This window comes from Heptranchias perlo, chromosome 9, assembly GCF_035084215.1.
Source record: "Heptranchias perlo isolate sHepPer1 chromosome 9, sHepPer1.hap1, whole genome shotgun sequence".
In the NCBI taxonomy this organism is placed as follows: Eukaryota; Metazoa; Chordata; class Chondrichthyes; order Hexanchiformes; family Hexanchidae; genus Heptranchias; species Heptranchias perlo.
This window is the reverse complement of record NC_090333.1, coordinates 15,421,395-15,440,445: the sequence shown is the minus strand read 5'-3', so window position 1 is coordinate 15,440,445 and position 19,051 is coordinate 15,421,395. Positions and strand designations below refer to the sequence as shown.

General features: G+C 43.7%; 1 protein-coding gene across 5 annotated transcripts in view; it reads right to left on the bottom strand.

Moving 5' to 3' along the window:
• Positions 1–19,051, bottom strand: part of LOC137325143 (volume-regulated anion channel subunit LRRC8D-like) — an 81,424-nt gene that overhangs the window by 18,977 nt on the left and 43,396 nt on the right. Inside the window, exon 1 of one of the 5 annotated variants that reach the window (XM_067989906.1) lies at positions 4,717–4,805. The exons of the other annotated variants lie outside the window; for them this stretch is intronic. The gene's annotated coding sequence lies outside the window, so the exon portion shown is untranslated. Of the gene's footprint in view, positions 1–4,716; positions 4,806–19,051 lie in introns of those variants that run through there. 5 annotated transcript variants of the gene reach the window in all.

The following is a 19,051-nucleotide window of genomic DNA, read 5'->3' as shown; positions in this document are numbered from 1 at the left end:
AGAAGCTGGCAATCGGAAGTCTCAACCTGCTCACCCACGACTCATCCAATCATTTTGCAACCGGAGCGGCAGAAAATATTTTATTTTAAAAGATGAGACGAGAGTTCAGTGCCCATTAACGGTAACTCACAACAGTGAATCCTGACGCAACAGTCCAAGGACACAGTCTAATAAATTACTCGCGTAACAAGTTATGTCCAAACCAATCCAAAATTGGAACAGACTTTTTAAATAATCCACTATCACGACTGTGGCCATCTGTATTCTGCAGGAATGAACGGTGCCAACTAGAATGATTCGGAAGAATAAAAATTAATTACTACATACCAGATCTCAACTATGAGACAAAGAATGGCACCACAACTGAACCCATTCACATGCCTTCTGGTGTGCGAGCAAGAGAGATTGATTGATTATATATTTATTCTCCCACAGCCAGGTTAATTAATTATCTTTTTTAATATTTCAAAATATACTTTATTTTATAAAATTTAAAAGATACACACAGTTCAAATATAAAAGGCCACAAATTCAAGCAGTGCAGTTCAAACCAATACCATGCAGATTGTACACACTATGATGCCATTATTACAATTGAAAACACAGTACATATCTTCTAATACATTTTAAACAATGCAACGTGTGATGGCCTTACACATGGCCTTTCCCCACAGAGCCTTTCGGTAGGCCGCAACTCGCTTCGGTGAGTCCCACGGTACGTACTCCTGCACCTTCGAGTGTGCCAGTTGGCAACACTCAGTCATGGACAGTTTCTTCAGCTGGAAGACCAACAGGTTTCGGATGGACCAAAGGGCCTCCTTCACCAAGTTGATGGTCTTCCAGCAGCAGTTGATATCTGTGCTCGGTGTACATCCCGGGGAACAGCCCGTGGAGCACAGCGTCCTGTGTTACCGAACTGCTGGGGATGAACCGGAACAGATACCAACGCTTCTCTCTCCACACCCTCTGCGCAAAGGGGCAGTCCATCAGGAGGTGGGCGACCGTCCCGTCCCCGCTGCAGCCTCAAGGACAGCTCGTGGTAGCGCTGAGATTCCGTGCGTATTGGAAGGACCAAACTGGGAGGTCCCTTCTCACCACACCCAGGCCACATCCTGGTGCCTGTTGGTCAGTTCCGGCAATGAGACGTTCTGCCAAGTGGCATCGACCGTCTGGTCGGAGAATTGCCCGATCTGATCCACCCTCTCCTTTCCCTGCAGGACTCCCAGAACATTCCATGCCGACCACTGTCTGATGGCCTTGTGGTCGAAAGGGCTCCTCCTCAGGAACTTCTCCACCTGGAACAGGTGGTGGGGTATTGTCCAGCTGGATGTTCTGCGTCTGCTCGGCCAGCATGGCCAGATCCAGTCTTCCCAGTGTGGTGGGCAGGTTAAAAACTGGTGATGGCGTACTGGGGCTGTACTCACATCCTGAGGCAGCCACACATAAAGGTGTCCATCAGGATCAGAGCGGCATTGGGGACGCCCTTTCCGCCTTTGTCTGGGGGCTTGTACATGGTGTCCCTGCGGATGCGTTCTACCTTGGACCTCCAGACAAAGTGGAAGATAGCTCGGGTGTCTGTGACAGCGGAGAATGGTTAATTCATTACCTTTTACCTACCACCTCTCAGTGCGATCCAGTCCTGTGGTACTAAGTATTCCTGCTGTTTCAATCTACCTGGATCCAGATGCACCGATGGCTCAGTCTAAGATAATATCTTACACTCTCTCAGGTTAATCAAGAACATACAGATAGACAGCTCTCCTGAAGTAATGTAATAGGCAACAAAATATAAGTGACATTACTCTCTACCCTTGTCACTCTACTACATCACCTGACTAATAGCCATCAGGGCCTTTTGAGGTTGAATCATATATTCACTTATGTCTTAGAATTGCTGTCATTCACTGTATAGCCCAACACTGAAATATTCAATATTTATCTTTTCTTCATATACTCACCAAACTGCAATCCAAACTGACGTCAAAAAACCCCACACTGAACTTCACCTCAAATTAAAAGCGACTGAAAACAGGTTGATTTTTAAGCGCTTAGAACAGCATCGTAACTTTAGGTGTTTTACTCACGGTTAGGGCTGTGTGCTATTTCACAGGCTGCATTGCTTGTGTGAAGTCAGCAAATTCCGCAAAATTCAACAATAAATTTTATATAATGTTTTACATTGGCTGTAGAAGGTAATGATGAATTTCACTGGGTGGTCCAGACTGCAGAATGTCATAGACATTGTGTAAGATTTGCAGCTCATGAAGTATTTATAACCATAGTCATGAGAATACTCATTCTACTGTTAGAACTACAGGAATGTCCGGCATAAGATACTGTACACAACCAAATCTTGCGGGTAACCAGGTACTACTAGGTCCCAGTCGGCAAAAGTAAGCTCAATCTTCAGTTTTGCTAAGTACTTCTTGGTCAACTGCAGCTTCATAACTGAAGTAAAATGACAAAGTGTTGATTGTGTGAGACAGCACTGGCTGAAAGGTGTTCTATCAAACTTAACCACAATTTGTAAGCGACGGGGAAGAGAACATAATTAAAAAGGATCATGGACATAATGCGAGAACCACAAGGATTGAAGCACAGTTCGTGTGACTCACCATCCTTTCAAAGTCTAAGCTACTAAGCCTAATATCTTATCGACGTTAATGTTCCTAGATACTTCACTGCTCTATCCTTTGTAATAAAGATTTGAACAGGGTACAAGATTAAGGATGCCCTTTGTTCTTATTCTTGGGCTGCAGACAGTGCAGCACTTTCTCCTCATGTATAATTCATCCTTTCTAAATTAGAGAGTACAGTGTAATTTACACTGGTAAAAAAGTATGTAACATTTCCTGAATTGGCCACAAGTTTTTTTTCTCTCCATTATATTGCCTCTCCCAGGAGATACCATAACTAGGCGGTGAGAAGACAATGTATGAGGTCTCTGTCTACTAGATGGGGATGGTTTGATGGATCGGATGCTCTTTTCTCACTCTTCTTGTCCCATGTTCATATGAACTAGTACAGGGAAGGATATTGAGATGGAGACGAGCATACTTGTACAAGGAGGGATATTGAGATGGAGACGAGCATACTGGTACAAGGAGGGATATTGAGATGGAGATCTCAGCTCCGGATCTCATTACGGCCTTGTTCCAAACATGGACAAAAGAGCTGAATTCCAGAGGTGAAGTGAGAGTGACTGCCCTTGACATCAAGACAGCATTTGACAGAGTGTGGCACCAAGGAGCCCTCTGGAATTCAGCTCTTTTGTCCATGTTTGGACCAAGGCTGTAATGAGGTCTGGAGCTGAGCTCGCCATCTCAATATCCCTCCTTGTACCAATATGCTTGTCTCCATCTCTGTATCCCTCCCTGTACCAGCAATCTCCTCTCCATCTCAATATCTCTCCCCGTACCAGTTCATATGAACATTGGAATGGGAATCAGGGGGAAAACTCTCCAGTGGCTGGAGTCATACCTAGCACAAAGGAAGATGGTAGTGGTTGTTGGAGGCCAATCATCTCAGCCCCAGGACATTATTGCAGAAGTTCCTCAGGGCAGTGTCCTAAGCCCAACCATCTTCAGCTGCTTCATCAATGATCTTCCCTCCATCATAAGGTCAGAAGTGGGGATATTCGCTGATGATTGCACAGTGTTCCATTCCATTCGCAAGCCCTCAGATAATGAAGCAGTCTGTGCCCATATGCAGCAAGACCGGGACAACATCCAGGCTTGGGCTGATAAGTAGCACGTAACATTTGCACCAGGCAATGACCATCTCCAACAACAGAGTGTCTAACCACCTCTCCTTGACAATCAACGGTATTACCATCGCCGAATCCCCCACCATCAACATCCTGGGGGTCACCATTGACCAGAAATTTAACTGGACCAGCCACATAAATACTGTGGCTACAAGAGCAAGTCAGAGGCTGAGTATACTGCAGCGAGTGACTCACTTCCTGATTCCCCAAAGCCTTTCCACCATCCACAAGGCACAAGTCAGGAGTGTGATGGAATACTCTCCACTTGCTTGGATGAGTGCAGCTCCAACAACACTCAAGAAGCTCGACACCATCCAGGACAAAGCAGTCCACCACCTTAAACATTCATTCCCTCCACCACCGGCACATCGTGGCTGCAGTGTGTACCATCTACAAGATGCACTGCAGCAACTTGCCAAGGCTTCTTCGACAGCACCTCTGAAACCAGCGACCTCTACCACCTAGAACAACAAGGACAGCAGGCGCATGGGAACACCACCACCTGCACATTCCCCTCCAAGTCACACACCATCCTGACTTGGAATTATATCGCTATTCCTTCATCGTCACTGGGTTAAAATTCTGGAACTTCCTATCTAACAGCACTGTGGGAGCACCTTCACCACACGGACTGCAGCGATTCAAGAAGGCGGCTCACCACCACCTTTTCAAAGGCAATTAGGGATGGGCAATAAATGCTGGCCTTGCCAACGACGCCCACATCCCATGAATGAATAAAAAAAGTGATACAGGGAGAGATATTGAGACGGAGACGGACATAATGAGGTATACTGAGGCACAGACTAGCAGGCAAATACAGCAGAAATGGGGGTAAAACTTAAGCACACAGAAAAATGCAAACCGCCACACAGAGGTAAAAAACTGATCTAATTGCACACGAAGAGATCACCAGAGCCATGGAAGATCTCTTACAGGGATTGTGCACATACCATTTCCTCTTGTTCTCTTTAAATCTGGACAGCTGATCTCCAATCCGATTGTATTCACTTGAGTTAAAGTTCCCGCCCCGGCCTGTTGTACTTCCCCAAAGGCATTCCCTTAAATGGGGTCTAATTAGTGAAGCAGCCACAACATACAGTGGCTTTATAATCTGCAGAGCACTGATTCATAGATGACAGTAAACATTGCAAAAAAATTCTAAAAATATGCACTGGAGTTTATGACGCAAGTCCTTTCAGACGTATTAGTTTCAAAGTTGCCCACAAGAGGAAAATAAAAGTCATATGTTTACAAAAGTAACCCAAATATGAAGATGTCAATGTGGGTTAGAATTTCCGTCATTTAAATCAGGGTGAGGTATGAAATTTCCAAACATACACTCTGTTTTCTTCCCTCCCCAAACGAGTTACAACTAGGCTGTAAGATTAGGAACAAAATCAAGTTAAGCTGCAGCATCTGTTTTGCCTGGGATTTTAGAAGAGGCACAGCCAGTTTGCTATCTTATCTCAATACAACAAAAACTATCTTAGGAAGTGCTGAGGAATAACAATCAATGGAAATTAGGACACTAATGAGGCTAGGCTGATCCACATCTTGTACGAGAACAATTCAAATTAATTAGCAGAACATTACTTAAACATGTCAACAATAACAACTTGCATTTATATAGCGCCTTTAACAGAATAAAACATCCCCAGGCGCTTCGCAGGAATTTGACAGCGAGCAACATAGGGAGCCACTTTAGGACAAAGGTTGGTCAAAGAGGTAGGTTTTAAAAAAGAGAGATGGTAGAGAGGCAGAGAGGTTTAGGGAAGGGATTCCACAACTTAGGGCCTAGGCAGCTGAAGGCATGGCCCAGTAAGTCATCACACTAAAAGTATCAGAGGTTCTAAATGCACAAAGCTGCTTGTGTGAACAACTATCCAGTAGAAAATATATCTGGTTTTACTAACAGTCAGAGTGAGATCGGGAAATTGTATGCGTACAAGGGCATGTGGGACTGAATGCTTGAGCAGAGAAATTAAGTTGAGGAAAATGGTTGGCCTTTTAAAAAAAAATGGTCTATTATCTCCAGCAGCGTATGATAATCTACCCACGTGAAATACACATTTTAGGAAATCAGCATTAGATGATATTAGAGATGCTGCTGATCTTGAACTGGAGTAGGGAGGAGGACCATTTCTGCAATAGGATTGGTCCAATAAATTCTTCATGGCTTGTGAGTTTTAATTCATCTCTTCCCTTCCCCCATTGGCATGCAACTCAAGGCAAAAAAAGAGAGGAAAACATGAGGGATTAATTTTTAAACTGGCAGTAAGGTTCAGGAACTATGGTCTGTGAAATAAAAGAAACATTGGCAACATACCAAGAAGAGGACACAAAAGTAACCAGAGATGAAAGTAAAGTCTACTATTCTCACTTAGAACAGTAAAATGACTCCCATTAGTCATTATAAAAGCAGCCATTTTGAAATTGTCTCCTGGTCAACCAGTACTCAATCTGGAGTCATCTGCTATCTGGTTAGTACTATCTTCAGTACTAGATTCCACTCCCAAACTGCCACTGGTGGAAGAAGAATCCATGATAGCTTTTAAAAGAGGCTTGGATAAATATTTGAAAAAGAAAAACTTAAAATGATAAAGGCAAAGGGCAGTAAAATTTGGGCTAAGTGGATAGTTCTTTCAGAAAGCTGGGTCAGGTAGAATAGGCTGAATGGCATTATTCTGTGCTATAAAATGCTATAGAATCATAGAAGCACAGAAGGAGGCGATTCGGCCCATCGTGTTCGTGCTAGCTGAAAAAGAGCTATCCAGCTTAATCCCACTTTCCAGCACTTGGTCCGTAGCCCTGTAGGTTACGGCACTTCAAGTGCACATCCAAGTAACTTTTTAAATGAGTTGAGGGTTTCTGCCTCAACCAGACTTTCAGGCAGTGAGTTTCAGACCTCCACCACCCTTTGGGTGAAAAGATTTCTCCTCAGCTCCCCTCTAATCCTTCTACCAATTACATTAAATCTATGCCCCCTGGTCAATGACCCCTCTACTATGGGAACTAGGTCCTTCCTATCCACTCTATCTAGGCCCCTCAATTTTATACACTTCAATGAAATCAACCTTCAGCCTCCTCTGTTCCAATGAAAACAACCCCAGCCGATCCAATCTCCCCTCAGATTTTCCAGTCCTGGCAACATCCTCAGAAATCTCCGCTGTGCCCCCTCTAGTGTAACCACATCTTTCCTGTAATGTGGTGACCAGAACTGTACACAGTACTCAAGCTGTGGCCTAACTAGTGTTTTATGCAGTTCCAGCATAACCTCCCTGCTCTTATATTCTATGCCTCGGCTAATAAAGGAAAGTATCCCATATGCCTTTTTAATCACCTTATCTTCCTGTCCTGCTACCTTCAAAGATCTGTGGGTATGGTAGCATAGTGGTTATGTTACTGGGCTAGTAATCCAGAAGCCTGAACTAATAATCGGGAATCATGAGTTCAAATCCCACCACAGCAACTGGGGAATTTAAATTCAATTGATTAAGTAAAAATCTAGCATTAAAATGGTTGCCATGAAATGACCGGATTGTCGTAAAAACCCATCTGGTTCAATAATGCCCTTCAGGGAAGGAAACCTGCCGTCCTTACCTGGTCTGGCCTATATGTGACTCCAGACCCACAGCAATGTGGTTAATTCTTAATTGCCCTCTGAAATGGTCCAGCAAGCCACTCAGTTGCAAAATCTCACTAAAAAAGGTCACAATAAGAATAAAACCAGACGCAACCACTAGCCACCGGACACGACAACGGCAAACCAAGCCCAGTCGACCCTGTAAAGTCCTCCTCACTAACATCTGGGGACTTGTGCCAAAATTGGGAGAGCTGTCCCACCGACTAGTCAAGCAACAGCTTGACAGCCATATTCACAGAATCATACCTTTCAGCCAACGTCCCAGACTCTTCCATCACCAACCCTGGGTATGTCCTGTCCCACCGGCAGGACAGGCCCACCAGAGGTGGCAGTACAGTGATATACAGTCAGGAGGGAGTGGCCCTGGGAGTCCTCAACATTGACTCTGGACCCCATGAAATCTCATGGCAACAGGTCAAGGAAACCTCCTGCTGATTACCACCTACCTACCGCCCTCCCTCAGCTGATGAATCTAGTCCTCCTCCATGTTGAGCACCACTTGGAGGAAGCACTGAGGGTAGCAAGGGCACAGAATGTACTCTGGGTGGGGGACTTCAATGTCCATCATCAAGAATGGCTCGGTAGCACCACTACTGACTGAGCTGGCAGAGACCTGAAGGACATAGCTGCTAGACTGGGCCTGCGGCAGGTGGTGAGCGAACCAACACGATGGGAAAAACTTACTTGACCTCGTCCTCACCAATCTACCTGTTGCAAATGCATCTGTCCATGACAGCATTGGTAGAAGTGACCACCGCACAGTCCTCGTGGAGACGAAGTCCCGTCTTCGCACTGAGGACACCATCCAACGTGTTGTGTGGCACTACCACCGTGCTAAATGGGATAGATTCAGAACAGATCAACAGCTCAAAACTGGGCATCCATGAGGTACTGTGGGCCATCAGCAGCAGAATTGTATTCCAGCACAATCTGTAACCTCATGGCCCGGCATATTCCTCACTCTACCATTACCAACAAGCCAGGGGATCAACCCTGGTTCAAGGAGGAGTGTAGAAGAGCATGCCAGGAGCAACACCAGGCGTACCTAAAAATGAGGTGCCAACCTGGTGAAGCTACAACTCAGGACTAAATGCACGCTAAACAGCGGAAGCAACATGCTAAAGACAGAGCTAAGCGATTCCACAACCAACGGATCAGATCAAAGCTCTGCAGTCCTGCCACATCCAGTCGTGAATGGTGGTGGACAATTAAACAACTAACAGGAGGAGGAGGCTCTGCAAACATCCCCATCCTCAATGATGGCAGAGTCCAGCACGTGAGTCCAAAAGACAAGGCTGAAGCGTTTGCAACCATCTTCAGCCAGAAGTGCCAAGTGGATGATCCAACGCGGCCTCCTCCCGATATCCCCACCATCACAGAAGCCAGTCTTCAGCCAATTCAATTCACTCCACATGATATCAAGAAACGGCTGAGTGCACTGGATACAAGGCTATGGGCCCAGACAACATCCCGGCTGTAGTGCTGAAAACTTGTGCTCCAGAACTAGCTGCGCCTCTAGCCAAGCTGTTCCAGTACAGCTACAACACTGGCATCTATCCGACAATGTGAAAAATTGACCAGGTACGTCCTTCCACAAAAAGCAGGACAAATCCGATCCGGCCAATTACCGCCCCATCAGCCTACTCTCAATCATCAGCAAAGTGATGGAAGGTATCGTCGACAGTGCTATCAAGCGGCACTTACTCATCAATAACCTGCTCACTGATGCTCAGTTTGGGTTCCGCCAGGACCACTCGGCTCCAGACCTCATTACAGCCTTGGTCCAAACATGGACAAAAGAGCTGAATTCCAGAGGTGAAGTGAGAGTGACTGCCCTTGACATCAAGGCAGCATTTGACCGAGAATGGCACCAAGGAGCCCTAGTAAAATTGAAGTCAATGCGAATCAGGGGGAAAGCTCTCCAGTGGCTGGAGTTTTACCTAGCACAAAGGAAAATGGTAGTGGTTGTTGGAGGCCAATCATCTCAGCCCCAGGACAATGCTGCAGGAGTTCCTCAGGGCAGTGTCCTAGGCCCAACCATCTTCAGCAGCTTCATCAATGACCTTCCCTCCATCATAAGGTCAGAAATGGGGATGCTCGCTGATGATTGCACAGTGTTCAGTTCCATTTGCAACCCCTCAAATAATGAAGCAGTCCGAGCCCGCATGCAGCAAGACCTGGACAACATCCAGGCTTGGGCTGATAATTGGCAAGTAACATTCGCGCCAGACAAGTGCCAGGCAATGACCATCTATATCAAGAGAGAGTCTAATCACCTCCCCTTGACATTCAATGGCATTACCATCGCCGAATCCCCCACCATCAACATCCTGGGGGTCACCATTGACCAGAAACTTAACTGCATCAGCCATATAAATACTGTGTCTACAAGAACAGGTCAGAGGCTGGGTATTCTGCGGCGAGTGACTCACCTCCCGACTCCCCAAAGCCTTTCCACCATCTACAAGGCACAAGTCAGGAGTGTGATGGAATACTCTCCACTGAGTGCAGCTCCAACAATACTGAAGAAGCTCGACACCATCCAGGACAAAGCAGCCCGCTTGATTGGCTCACCATCCACCACCCTAAACATTCACTCCCTTCATCACCGGCGCACAGTGGCTGCGGTGTGTACCATCCACAGAATGCACTGCAGCAACTCGCCAAGGCTTTTTCAACAGCACCTTCCAAACCCGTGACCTCTACCACCTAGAAGGACAAGGGCAGCAGGCACATGGGAACAACACCACCTGCATGTTCCCCTCCAAGTCACACACCATCCCGACTTGGAAATATATCGCCGTTCCTTCATCGTCGCTGGGTCAAAATCCTGGAACTCCCTTCCTAACAGCACTGTGGGAGAACCTTCACCACACGGACTGCAGTGGTTCAAGAAGGCGGCTCACCACCACCTTCTCAAGGGCAATTAGGGATGGGCAATAAATGCTGGCCTCGCCAGTGACGCCCACATCCCATGAACGAATAAAAAAAAAACTTGCACTCCAAGGTCCCTCTGTTCCTCGACACCTCTCAGTATCCTGCCATTTATTGTGTATTCCTTTGCCTTGTTTGCCCTCCCCAAATGCATTACCTCACATTTCTCCGGTGTGAATTCTATTTGCCACTTTTCTGCCTACCTGACCAGTCCATTGATGTCTTCCTGCAGTTTACGGCTTTCCTCTTCACCATCAACCACAGGGCCAATTTTTGTATCATCTGCAAACTTCTTAATCATGCCCCTTACATTTAGGTCTAAATCATTAATATATACCACAAGAAGCAAGGGACCTAGTACTGAACCCTGTCGAACGCCACTGGAAACAGCCTTCCAGTCACAAAAACACCCGCCGGCCATTACCCTTTGCTTCCTGCCACTAAGCCAATTTTGGATCCGACTTGCCACTTTCTCTTGGATCCCATGGGCTTTTACTTTTCTGAACAGTCTGCCATATGGGACCTTGACAAAAGCATTGCTAAAATCCATGTAGACTACATCAAACGCGCTACCCTCATCGACCCTCCTTGTTACCGCCTCAAAAAATTCAATCAAGTTAGTCAGACAACTATGGTTCTATTCCCCCTCCAAAGCCTTCACTAGGCCTGGGCCTTTTCTCTCTTGGGGCTTCAAAAACCCTGCACATGTATACATCAAACAGAGGCCTCATCTGCCTGTTCAAGTGTACAGGATTTCCCATGGAACTATTCAAAGAACAAAAAGGAGTTATCCCAGTGTCCGAGCCAACATTTCTTCCTTAACCATCAAAAATAGAATACCTGGTCATTCATCTCATTTCTACTTAGAACCATAGAAAAGATACAGACAGAAGGGGGCCATTCGGCCCATTGTGTCCGCGCCGGCTCGAAGAACAACCAGGTGCCCATTCTAATTCCACCTTCCAGCACTCGGTCCATAGCCCTGGAGCTTACAGCACTTTACGTAAAGGTCCAGGTACATTTTAAAAGAATTGAGGATCCCTGCCTCTACCAATTCGGGCAGCGAATTCCATACACCCACCACCCTCTGGGTAAAAAAGTTTTTCCTCATGTCCCCTCTAATCCTTCCGCCAATCAGCTTAAATCTATGTCCTCTAGTTCTTGAACTCTCCGCTAGGGGAAACAGATACTTCCTGTCTACTCTATCTGGGCCCCTCATAATTTTGTACACCTCAATCAAGTCACCCCTCAGCTTCCTCTGCTCCAAGGAAAACAACCCCAGCCTATCCGATCTCTCCTCATAGCTGCAATTTTCAAGCCCTGGCAACATTCTTGTAAATCTTCTCTGCACTCTCTCCAGAGCAATTATGTCCTTCCTGTAATGTGGTGACCAGAACTGCGCACAATACTCCAGCTGTGGTCTTACCAGCATTTTATACAGTTCCATCATTACATCCCTGCTTTTGTATTCTATACCTCGGCTAATAACGGAGAGCACTCCGTATGCCTTCTTCACAACCTTATCTACCTGTACTGCCACCTTGACGGACCTGTGCATGTGCACCCCAAGGTCTCTCTCTTCCTCTACCCCTCTCAATATATTCCCGTTTATTGCATATTCCCCTTTTCTGTTTGCCCTCCCTAAGTGCATTACCTCACACTTCTCCGGATTGAACTCGGTTTGCCACTTTTCCGCCCATTCCACCAACCCATTGATATCTTCTTGGAGTCTACAGCTATCCTCTTCAATATCAACTACACGGCCAATTTTTGTGTCGTCTACAAATTTGCCAATCTTGCCCCCTACATTCAAGTCCAAATCTTTAATATATACCACAAACAGCAAGGGACTGAACACTGACCCATGTGGCACACCACTGGAAACGGATTTCCATTCGCAAAGACATCCATCGACTTTTACCCTTTGTTTCCTGTTACTGAGCCAATTTTGGATCCAATTCGCCACATTTCCCTGTATCCCATGGGATTTTACCTTTCTGACCAGTCTGCCATGTGGGACCTTGTCAAATGCCTTACTAAAATCCATGTAGACAACATCCACTGCACTACACTCATCAATCCTCCTGGTCACTTCCTCAAAGAATTTAATCACATTTGTAAGGCATGACCTTCCCTGAACAAATCCATGCTGACTATCCCTGATTAAACCATGCCTTTCCAAGTGACTGTTTATCCTATCTCTCAGTATTGATTCTAATAGTTTACCCACCACAGAGGTAAGACTGACCGGCCTATAATTGTTCGGCCTTTCCCGCGTACCCTTTTTAACCAATGGTACTATGTGTGGAATGACTGCAACATTTATTTCTATAACAACACTGAATGTACTTCAAAAATAATTCATTGCATTTTTGGGATGCTTTTGGAAAGCCTGAGAGATGTGATAAAGTGCCATGAAATTAAAACTCTGCTATTTTGGGGCCTATTGTGAAAAAACTGCAAATTAAGTAATGGATATGACCAACTCTACTCCATACACAACATTTAGGCAGAAACATTTATCCACAAATTTATTAATGAAATAATAACTCAGCACTGAAAAGCTTTAAAAAGTAAACAAACAGATTTTACACTTTTAACTCAAAATGTGGGCTTTCCCCAATCCTTTAATTTTCCTATGGTTTGATGGCCCATTAGAGAGGGTGGTTGGCTCATGCTCATTTGCCAGAAGTAGATCCACGAGGAAGGAAAGGGAGGGAAAAAAACTGCTCAATATAATACTTTCTGTAGAATATTAGGGCACAGCCCCCAATCATGCAACACAAAGCTGTAAAAACATGTGTGTCAGTATTTTTTTTAAATTACCTTTAAAGTTGTTTAGTGACGGAACCAGTATTCCAGTGCAGCTAAGAGGGGCTCACTGTCACATTTCAGTCTCATTAGAACTGATCACTTCACCTTATTAGGTTTGCAAATAACCATTAAAAAGGTTTCATCTCTACTACAACACTGCAATTTCTGAAGGACCCAACATTTTAAGTACAGAATAAAACTCATTAATTTTGTGTCAATCAATGTAAAGACAGTGTTATCTGATATAGGTATCTTTCTGTGACTATGGAAAAATGAAGAAACAACCTTCACTTTTCTTTTATACAATGAGATCTTCCCAAGTTTCTTTCCTGGAATCGGAGTCTCCTCCTGTAACTTTTCCTGCCCAGTTTCCAACTGTTCAATTTTGATCAGCGTTGCAGAAATGGCATTACACAATCTACTGAACTGCTCCTTCATTTCTGTAAATACAAGGGGTTTTAAACAGTACAAGTCTGGCAGTAAAGATCTTGACTTCACCTCTCTGCGGTTGTGAATTCACGCCCCTGTGGAAGCAGGTAACCTAACCCTTTGCCCAGTGAGAGCATTGACATTTCAGCAAAGCTACAGAAGGGCATTCAGATGGGCACTGCAGTTTGTCAGAGTGAATGGACTCTTCTTCTTGGCCTATGGATATGTTCCTTGTCCTAGGAGATGCATAGCAAAGCACATACTTTGCAAGAACTGTTGGGTCCAAAAAACAGGGCTGTACTCAAGTTCAAGCCTAGCACAAGACTTAAAAGATCCGTCTTCAAATGAACAGCTGCACAAACTTAGCCTAAGCTTTAAATCCATCAGATTTACCAACAGCTTGAAGTAGGCCACTATCACGTGGAAACGGATGACTCGAATTTTCCTTTGCTTGGTTGTGTCAAGTTGAATGTATCTTTATTTGGCACTTGGCGCTCACCATAGCAATACAAGGCACAGAAACATCTTATAATTAAAGATTGCGAATAGATATTAATATTTACACCTGCCAGACAGTTAGTCTTGGGGATAAAACGGTTCGGCTGCTTCAATAATCTTTTTATGCCAAACTCAGAAAAGTCAAGAAGTCAGAGCATTAACTCAAGCAGATGGCAATAGAAAAATCAAGCCAATTTTTCCATTTATATCATTCTTGAGGTTGAACGCCATATATAGCACTGGTCCTGTTCACAAACACACTTTTCTATCTGACTGCCAGGTATAGCAAAGTCAGGCTCTCAGTATAGCAACACCCGAATGTGGTTTCTAAGAATGCGACTAACAATCCATAATTCATACAAAAGGAGGGATGGCAGTGCTAGGTGGTTAGGTGCAGATCTGATTCTGGGTGATAAAGAATGACAAGTAAGTGACCTACAGGTAGGAGAACATTTGGCAAATAGCGACTATTATTGAATTGGATTCATATTCAAAACAAATTTTTTGAAATAGTTCAAAGAGAAAGAACAACCTTGTATTTATATAGCGCCTTGCACGACTTCAGCTAATTAATTACTTCTGAAGTGTAGTCATTATTGTAATGTGGGCAAATGCAGCAGCCAATTTGTGCACAGCAATAATACAAATGACCAATTAAACTGTATAAGTGGTGCTGTTTGATGGATAAATGTTGGTCAGGACACCAGGAGAACGCCCCTCTCTTCTCTGAATAGTGACATGGATCTTTTACATCCACCTGAGCAAGTAGATGGGGCCTTGGTTTAACATCTCATCTGAAAGATAGCACCCCTGGCAGTGTAGCACTCCCACAGTACTGCTCTGAAGTGTCAGCATAGTTTATATGCTCAAGTTCCTGCAGTGCGACTTGAACCCTTGACCTTCTGACTCAGAGGCTAAATGTTAAGACTAGAAAGTTGTCAATTTCAGTGGGATGAAAGGAGACCTAGATTAATTGGTTGGACAAAAAAAGGCAGATCAAACAGTGGACTACTCAGTAAGAAATAGTTAGATACAAGATAGTGGTAGGTTAAATATATTACTACTAGGAGTAAAGGGAATATGTAAAAGACAGAGGCGCCATGAATAGAGGTTAGAGGAAGAATTTGTTTTTTTAAAAAAGCATATCAATATAGGGGGATAACACAGAAGAAAACCATAAGAAATATAAAAAGTTATAAAATTGAAACAAAAATGTAAAGGAAATAAGAAAAAGAACATAAGAGATACGAGCAGGAGTAGGCCATTTGGCCCATCGAGCCTGCTCCACCATTCAACGAGATTACGGCTGATCTGATTCTAGCCTCAACTCCACTTTTCTGCCTGTTCCCCATATGCTTTGACTCCCTTGCTGATCAATATGAAAGACGACTCGTGGGAAATAGCAAGGGTTTTAATAAGCATATAAACATAGTCAAAGAACAGGTGGGTTCACTTAAGAGGTATGAAGGAGCCATTCTATAATTGAGACTGGTGGAGATGTCAAGTATTTTGCCTCCGTTTTTAGTGGAAAGTGAAAGCAGGACTGTAGGTGTGGAAGAGCCACTACTGGAGATAAATATTCAGAAGAAAACTGTATTTTAAAAAAGTTACGTTAATGAGACCAGATGGTATGCATCCTACAATACTGAGGGAGGTTAGGGAGGAAATTGCAAAGACTCAATCTAATTTTCCAAATTTTTTTTGGACAGGGAAACTGTGCCAAAAGATTGGAGAGTAGCATAAGTTAATCAGGGATAGTCAACAAGGATTTGTAAAGCAGGTCGATTTTGCAAGGAAATCACCCGGAGAAAGAATGCTGGAGAACAGAAATAGTTTAGCAGAGTGGATGAATAGGTGGCAGGTGCTGTTTACTGCAGAGATATGTAAAGTGGTACATTTAGGGGGAGAAAAAAAATATCAAAAAGTATACTTTAAATAGTAAGATTCTTAAGAGATTTAGGGCAGCAGATACATAGGTCGAAAAGGCCATAAAAGAGGCAAATGGCACTTTTTTTTTAAAAATGTGATCAGTGAAAATGAAAATTTTCAAAATTAGGAACAAGGGCAAATAGTGAGAGATTATTTTCACTGGTTGATAAATCTGTAAGCAAAAGGAACAAACTCAGGTTTATCAGAAGAATGATGGGGAAAATTATAAGACATTTTAGTAGAACATGGAACATTTTACAGAAGTGGCCATTAAGGGAGAGACTAACATAATTTAAAAAGGGAACTGGGTAAGTAAAATTGATTCTTTTTATAATTCATTTTCAGGATATGGGCGTCGCTAACAAAACCAACGTTTAATGCCCATCCCTAGGCAATGGGAAAAGGGAGGGAAATGAGCTTAGGAGTAGGTAGCTCCAGCTAAAGATAGCACCAGCACTTGCGTTATCCGCTGAATGGTCACCTACTGTCCTGTCATTTCTATGAAATTCAGCTATAAACAGACGGCAGCAAAGTATAAAAGATTCACAGATGATGCCGAGTCCTCGTGCAGGATATAACAGAGAGGTGAAGGGACATCTCCAGTGAGTCAAGGCAACGAAACAGATAGCAGACATGCTGAATGTGGTGTCCACTACTCAATGAGATTGGCTGAATGTGCAAATAAAGATGTACGATCTAAGAACGGCACAAAGGATAGGTGATTTTCACAGGGGCCACTTCAATGGATACGATGGGCAATTGTGGAAAAATCCCAATCAGTCTCACAAATGGCTGAATTATGAAGTATTCTGTACAGGGAGCAATGCCACAAATTCCTCTATTGAGCCACAGCTCATTTAAATAGCCCATCAGTAGCTGGCATATAAACTAGTGAAGTTACTGTCTTTTTCCCACTTTTACTGGATAAGCTGGCACTTAATAAAATAGAGAAGCATATGATAAGCAGCAAATTGATAAACAATTGTGGATGAGATAGGTTGCAAGACTTTCAAGAGCATGGGTGACACTGAGTCAGGTGTGGAATTCCCATCCACTGATTACTGCCCCAAAGCATGACATATCCTAATTTTCACAATAAACATTTCTCTCAGCATGGCCCATTCAACGACGACAGTACATCTCTGCAGGCGGCACATGCTGCCAGTCATAAAGCCATATGGATACTCCCCAGCTGCTGCTGTTGCACTGCAGATGACAATCTAAGAGAAAAGGTTCATTGCACTGGAAAAAGATTGCATTATGATGGGATTTCGGAACCTTGTGTCAGTGCATCACGCTACACTCACACAGAGCACTGGTTGCCATGAAGACTTGAGCAGCAGCATGCATACAGAAACACTAGATAGAGGGCAAGGTAGCTTACTGAATGGATTACAAGGAGGTCCCCTGTTGAAAGGGCCATGTCTATGCCTCAACTGAAAAGCATGTCAAAGATAGCCAATTTAAATCCTCCGCACCCTATGTCTCTGCTGCTCTATCTATTTTAGTGTCCTCAAGATCAGTTTACAGTTGGTTTTAATATCCAGTTCAGCAGGGTCCAAAAACTGATGCCTCAACTCACCCCCACCCCTCAGTCTGACAATTAAACCTCTCATGAGTGCTGTCTTTCCTCATTTTAAGCAACTTATCTATTATTGTTGAAGTTCAATAATTAACACGTGCAGATTATTGGATGGATCTCACCATTCGAGAGCTTTTTCTGACCTTCATACATCACGCAGCGAGTCATGAAGCCCATATTATCCACTACCAGGCTCTTGTATACCAGGCAGACTCAATTCTTTTTGATAATTGTATACATCACCTTAACCTGGATATCACACACAGGAACAAGATCATCCAGGTAATTTTCCCTTGAAAAATCTAATTAGCCCGAGTAGGGATTGTGTTTCTTTACACCATTCATAACTGGTAACTTGTACTAAAACGTCATTGCTGCTATAGTCATTAAGTCTCATGTATTATTAGGAGGCAAGCTTTTACGGATATAGTCTTGACAAAATATGAGCATCTATATTGAGCTGTTTTCCCAAATGCTTTGTGCGTCGTCATCATCATCCTCCTCCTGTCTGGCTGCTTTGTTTTTGTATTGCACCAAGTGCCAGCTGCAGTTATTTGGGCACATTTGTCTTTGGGTGGGGCTCAAGTGGCAGCAACTGTTTTCATCCATGCACAGACTAGAAGTCAAAAACAAATCACAGAACTGACTAACCGGAGATCCTTTACATTCTGTGTGATCATCATTTAGCAGTTTTACAGAAAGTAGTGGAAAATAAGACTCCTCCCTATGCACCTCTTTTTTTTTTGTGTGGGGTAACTTCAGTTTCACCCCTTTACCACCTTGCTAGCGGCAATTAAAAGTATCTTGAACATAACCACCAATACAGATGAATGCACATGAATTCAATTGCTACTGATATTGTGACTCCACTCAACGCACACACCTCAATCTAACACTACACCTCTCACTAGTACTCTGTTGCTAATCCCACAGTTAGAATGCACTGTGCAGCTCCAACTAAATCAGAATTAAAATACAAGGCAGAGGTAAATAAATCCTTTATTTCATATAAAATATGCATGTTAGATTATACACACAAACTTCAGCAAGCCCTATTTGCAGTTATTTTACAGGATCAGTGAAAGTAAAAGGATACAATTAGATCCCAATTCCTGTGAACAGCACTGTATAAATATTTACCACAAAAAGTTTAATCATTTATTAAACTGTGAGGTATGTATTGTACTCAAAGTATTTTCAAGATGATGCAATTATTGTTTGGCCAGAGGTTCGGTTTCCCCTTTCCTCTCCCCGCATCCCAAAAAAAAAATCACCCATGGTTATGGAAATATCCAGCCTTATTTTCAAAAGGTTGTACTTCTGGTGCTTCTGTCAGAGGTGACAGGTTTCCATTTACAACAAGTCAGTGCTGGAAACAGTTCCACTGTCCCCACCTCGCAAACCAACTTTGGAAAATGGTTTTTGAAGCTTCAATAGATTCCTTGGCAAAAGCACT